The 6,496-nt window shown below is 40.1% G+C and overlaps 1 long non-coding RNA gene across 1 annotated transcript; it reads right to left on the reverse strand.

Annotated features, from left to right (window-relative positions):
- Nucleotides 1-262: 262 nt before the first annotated feature.
- Nucleotides 263-5,735, reverse strand: LOC142409754 (uncharacterized). Its single transcript, XR_012775764.1, has 3 exons — nucleotides 5,674-5,735; nucleotides 1,836-1,943; nucleotides 263-1,755 (listed from the first exon to the last, which is right to left on the reverse strand). It is a non-coding gene; the product is annotated as an uncharacterized LOC142409754 (long non-coding RNA).
- Between the last annotated feature and the right edge of the window lie 761 nt (nucleotides 5,736-6,496).

A 6,496-nucleotide genomic window follows, 5' to 3' on the forward strand; every position in this document is an offset into this window, starting at 1 on the left:
TCCTCGTCAACACCTGTGGATGAATAGAGCTTCTTTAAATAATTCTCTAGACAACTGAGAGTGACTCGGTAGCTAAACAGTTAAAAAATGCCGGAATTTCATAGGGTACTTACCTCTCAGACATGATCACCAAAATAAAAAATAGAGGAAAAGTTCTTTTCCAGTTTTCAAGTGATGGAGATACAGGATGACTTCAGGTCATTGAATGACCTGAGCCTTCTATGAGCCAACTGCAGCCTAGCAAGAGATCAGTCATTTAGGATATATTACATCCTCTACAGCATCTAACTAATAATTTGGTATGAGTAGTATGATATGAGTAAGAGTTCACTTCTCTTCTGACTGTTCACAAATAAGACGTAGATCAACACAATAAATGCAGAATGTGAAACAAATACAGTACTATATTTTTCATGGTAAGTGATGCAGCGGAGTTGTAAGAAACACAGCTTTATTAATGTATGAAAAAGACCAATGTCAGGTACTGGCACTTTTCTATTTGCCTTTTAAATTATACCCTAGAGCTGGTCCCCAGTGCACAATTCTAATACTGTGGTCTTATAGCTGTATACTAGAACTTTCTTCTCCTATTACACTCATACCTTAGAGAAAGGAAAAATGCCTGAACAGAAGTACAGACTTTTTAATAGGAATAATTTTCCCTGCTTCTGGTTTAAAAACTATCAATTTTATAATAAAATTCTTTATTTGTAACTATTTGCATATTTGAAAAGAATAAAGGCTGTACTCCCTTGATAGTGATCCAATAAAAGAATTTATTCAAGGAACTAAATAATCTCCTGCTATTTTTAATCTTTTGTCTAGCCAATTTTCAGATCTTGAGCAATTTGCAGAATGTGAGAAGTCTGGATAATCATGGATTGTGGTAGTGAGTTTCAGCTCTAAAGTTCTGCAATAGATAACACTTATGAGACAACATCTCAACCAAACTTACTTGTGTTCTCCAAAGAAGGTCTTCCTCGGTAGAATGGGAAGATAGTAAATGAAACACAGAATGCTTACATAAGGGTAGCGCAGCTGAATTCAGGTGCAGAATATATCATAATCATTAAAACAATCAAAAGTTCAGGTCGACTAGCCATTTCAGAGCTGAGAACTTAACCTCATCTCAGCGCTTGAGAAGAAATAATAAAGAGGTTTACAATCAAATTTCCTTTCTCTGTAAATACAAAAGAAATCATCAGTAACAAATACAAAAATCAAGACTCATACTCATTTGTCACCAGTGAATAATGCTTCCTTGGCTGGTGTTAGCTCATCTGTTATTTTTCCTTACATCTGTCCACAAACTTCATGAGAGCACTGCATAGGCCCTTCCCTCCCAGATGCTTTATTGCGGCAAACAAAGTGTATATTGTAATCCCCTGATACCTTCCTGCTTTTTAGTTAAGTACAGTCAGCAGAGAGTTCACTGAGGCCATCACCATTTTTCTTCTGCTTTTGTCAGATTCCAGAACTAATCTTTCATGGTGAAATTCCTACATTAGCATCTAAATCTTTTGAAAAGAGATTTAGTGTTAGGAACCAACAAGATTGCAACAGACGTTCTGGATCTTGGCGCTGGGATCTTCATTCATATGTAATTCAAAAGCACTTGTGTAGCACAGGACAATTATGTACTCCCTCAGGGTACACCACGGGTTTTACATGGGAGTGGAGCTCTGTTTCTGTCTTGTCTGGGTCTGATAAAAACAAAGGGTTCGCAGGGTGCGCTGTAGGATGATCTACCATTGTCTGAGAAGCCAAAATTAGCATCTTAATTATCACAGTTAAACCCATAGGTCTTTAAAAAACATGTATCAAAAAAGAAATACTTTTGTCAGGGCAGCTTCTTTTTTGGTGTGTGAAGCTTTGTCCCTGTATCTGTAAAAATTATGAGGGTCTTATCCATCTTACTTGTGAAGGATGTTCAGAGCATCAGTCTCAAAGGAAAATAAAACATGATTGTCTGGATATTAGGTGAAAGGAATTTAAAGTCAACTCTAAATGACAGTCAACCCTCAGCAACAATTCAGGGATGTGTTCCCATTGTTTCCAAAATCTGAGGCTCTTTCTGACATCCTCATTAAAGATCAGCAAAACAATAACAAGTCCTATTTTTATTAAGAAAGAAAAACTGGTGCTCATCACCTCTCCAGTAGGGTTCTCCATGAGCTTTTAGCAGAAGTAACATGCTAAGGAGGGAACAGACAGAAACCTTCTTCAAATAAAAAAGCCATCATCTGATGTACAGTCTTGGTTGATTTCGAGATGCTTGAGAAATTTCTGTTTCTGCGTTCACTGACTGCTCCCTCATCTGACTCTTCTTGGCAACCTGTTTCACTTGGCACTGACATGGACTTGTTTAGTTATTACTTGGTAAGTAAGCTGACTACAGTCTATCTGACTGAAGTACTTTGGTTCAACAGATTTCAGTTGTTTGCTTACTTCTGCTTATTTATAAAAACGTTAAGATTTCCACAGTAAACTAAACAGAAAATACCAGCCCTTAAAGAAACAACCCCTGCCCACCTTTAAAATAAGTATTTTATTTAAATGCTTGAAGAAAATGTTTTATATTCTACTTAACCTTTATAGATAAGATTCTTGCCTCAGGTATGTTAGGAATTTCATAAGCAAGGCTACCTATCTCCCAAATTATGTAAACTATTTGTATGCTCAAATGAACATCTCAAGAAACCTTAAACTGTTTTAAAGATGTAAGAAATACAGAAAGACTTTGACCTTCAAAGAACTAAGTGGCAGTAGAATGCCAAAACATTTTCCCAGCTACCCATTTTCCTTAAAGCTACCTACTGTACAAAATGATACAATTTTATTTTGGAATTTTTAGAAGTCTCTAAAACAAAAGTATTTTTCTTTACAAAAACTAATTCAGAGTGCTGAAGAAGCAATGTAAGACCTGGCAGTATTCTCCTGTCCTTTAGAAAATGGGATGTATCTTACCCTTTGAAGATATTGTGGCTGGTTGTTTGCATTAATCAAAAAACTTAATCACGAAGTATCATCAGCATCACCCACAATCTGCAATTAATGACTCTACAAAATGCTTTCTGCAAGGCAAGTATTAACTGACATTTAAATATAACTTTCAAACATAAAACAAAACATAAACTATTCAAGCAAAACAGCACATTTACACCTACAGGCTAGAGTTTGTTCATTTGGATTGGGAGATGATAAGTGGAAGTTTTCCTGCCCCTTATTTACAGGATGAAAAAGGAAAAACTTCCTAGGTTTTTTAAGGAACCTAAAAATCTCCATAAACAAGCAAGTAAAAAAACCAGATACATAAACTACAACTGGTCATCACATGCAGAAAGGTAATTTTAAGTGCTTTCTCAACTTCAGAAAGGACCACAGATACAATGTGTGTAATCACTTTCACCTCAATATCACAGTTTTTCCCCCACAGTTCATCTACCGAACGCAAATGCCTTGCCCTCGGCAGAGTGCTGATCGTGGATTGCGGTGTTCGGATATATCAAAAGAGAAGCACCATTTAAACTTTTAGCTCAGGAAGGAAAAATTATAAGCAATTTAGCTTATGTCCTGCCTGAAAGGCCAAGGAGTGGAACAGAGTGGTATTGCGTTTATATAGACACATTAAGCTCCTGACCCAGAATGAACACAGCAATGCAGGCAGCAGATGAGCTCTGCGGGGTGAAGCCACACCATCTCACAGCAGGAGAAGTATCACCCCTAACCAGTGCTGCTCACATACTTGCTTATTATCTGAGCAACCCGGTACCAGGAGACCTGAAATTGCTGTTTTGTGAGGAAATTCCTGCTGCCAAGAGGTGGTATGTTTGAGTTCAAAAGACACTGAGAACAGTCAGAAGGGGTTTCAGATCAAAACATTCAAACAAGGACCAGAAAAGATAATAGGGGAGAACTAGGAAAAAAAAACTTGTGTTTTGTGGTAAATAGTGAGCTACTACTTTTGAAAGGGTTATGTGAAAACAAAGCAACCAAGAGAGCCCATGATTTAAAAAAAAAATAAAAAAGAGGTAAGCTGGCCACCTTTCTCCCAAAAACAATTAAAGAATAAGGATCTGATTAGTTATTCTTTTAATTTTATTAATATATAAGCAAGCAAATTGAGTATAAAATGCTGCCATCATGGTTAGGTCCTAAAAACTTAACAAGCTATGCCATGACTGAGCATCTCCATATGTGATTTGGAGTTCTAGACAGCCTACCATACTTCAGATGTTTAGAGGAGGACGCTATTGGTTGTCAGAGTTTTACATAAATATAGAAAAATGTTTGAGGCTGTCTCATTAAAAAAAAAAATCCATAAAAACCAGCAGAACACACAGATACATTCAAATGTTAATTCTTCCTTTAGAGCTTTTTCTCCCTTCTGGGTAGGGCTACCTGAATGACTGATAAAGACTGAAAGAAAACAAAAATGTTCAGGCTTTTCCTGACTGATAATAATAATTTAAAAAACCTAACAGAACATATCAGCTGACCCAAAATGGAATATTCTGTATTTGGAAATTATCAGCACGCAGCAAAGGAAATAATGGTATATATTACAAAAGATAGAGGTAGTATAATAATGACAACATCCTTTCTTTAGTCAGTAGACCATTACTTGGGACATTTATCCAGAATATGGCAGACTGGAGTTTAACCCCTGACTCTCAAAAGACAACATTAAAGCTTTTTATTCCCATTGGCAGCGTGACACTTCCTTTTATATATTACAATAGTCAGCAAGCCAGAGAGGGTACATGCAAAATGATACTCTACACTTCTTGAAAATGTAGATCCAAATCCACGTAGGAGGATGGAATCTATTCTGGATTTTTCATACAGCAAGTAGGTGCTCAGTTATTGGATAAAATGGGACATCCACTGTACTGAGGCACATTTAGGAAAACCAATGTAATTTGTTAAAAATAACTTTTTTTTTTTTTAGCAAACCACTAATTACCTATAATTGTCTATCTCTACCTTTTGCCCTGTTTCACATCCAGAGACACCTTTCTTCTTTTTCAGAAGCATACACTGTAAGGATATGTGGAGTAATAATTTTTTTCTGAGGATATCTAACAGCTGTTTAACATACAAGACTTCAACAACAGACAGGACAAGTAATTAAGCCCCAGATACACAAATCCAGGAGACAATACCAAAGACCAGAAATCTCAGGCCACTGATGGGCCATTGAAGGAACCACTCAAAGTCTTGAGGGGATTCAACTGGAACTTTCTAAGTGATGAAGGGGAAGGAAGATTATCACAAGTCTCTCAGGAAAGAACAAACTCATTATGGGATATTTTAGGGTGTTTGTATGATTGTGCAAAATGCATTATGGGATTTTTAGGGGAAAGGCCATTGAAGAACAAACAAGTACAGGAAAACAGAGAGGCAGTGGGACAACAGGGGCCAGTTGTGTGAAAACAAGCTGCTGGTCAGCATACTTGCCTAGCCAAGTCCTAACCACATTCCCGGGTAAGCTCTCCATTCTGTCTGTGTGTGCTGCTAGCAAACTTCAAGCCAGGGTAGCTAGCGAACAGGGTAAGAGGTCTGGGACCTAGCTACTGGAGAGAGCTTGAGTCTGGGTGTCAGGTACTGCAGACACTCCAGCCAAGGTACCGGGGGGTATATAGGTCTGGACCAGGTATTGGAGAGACCTACCTCTGTGTGGAGGGATGAGGTGGGAGATCTGCTGCTGACACTGTCTGGTGGGTAGGTGGGTGGGTGGGTGGGTGGGTGGACGTTGTACTGGGGACACGTGCTCAGCATTCCCACCAGCTGGACCTGGGGCCGAGGGACTGCAGCAGCCTGGCTGTAGTGGACAGGGAAGGGGAGCTCGCCCATGTCCCAAAGCCCACTGGACGGAGCTTCCTTTTGACACAGTCCACCATTACAGCAGCATTCAGATGGCAAAACATCAGCATAAACATCAAATACAGAGCTTTAGCTGAGAAACTCCATTCTACTGGAGCAACTGTCATTGTGTCCAAGTGGGTTTCCCATCAGCTATGGGAAAACCAGGTGAGCACTGCGGCCCCACAGTGGGATAGCTCAGGCCCCTTCAGAACAAGCTGCAAAAGACAGTAATTTAAAACAAACAAAGTGGATTTCTCAGCAAAAAACTTATTGATTCCTTAGGTAAGTACTCCAAAACAGGCTTTCCGGAAGAGACTGCCTAGTATTAGGGTGTTTGCAAGGGCTGAGGGTAAGCAGTTTGTGGAGACCCTGCACCTTGTCAGGACAGAGGTTACTGCTGAAGACGGGCCAGGCTGCCGACACGTAACCCCCTGGCCACAGCCGCTTGTAGGGTTTTGGTTTTGCTTCTGCGCGGCGGCGCCCCTCTCCCCGCCGTCCCCAGAGGCCAGGCAGCCCCGTACAACACCCCACGGGGAGCGCTGCTCCCCAGCAGGAGGGAGGCGGCGGCCCCGGCACTGCCGCGACCCCCCCGGCCCCTCACAGCTCCCGCCGCAGGGCCCCGCGGCCC

This window comes from Mycteria americana, chromosome 5 (genome assembly GCF_035582795.1).
Source record: "Mycteria americana isolate JAX WOST 10 ecotype Jacksonville Zoo and Gardens chromosome 5, USCA_MyAme_1.0, whole genome shotgun sequence".
NCBI lineage: Eukaryota > Metazoa > Chordata > Aves > Ciconiiformes > Ciconiidae > Mycteria > Mycteria americana.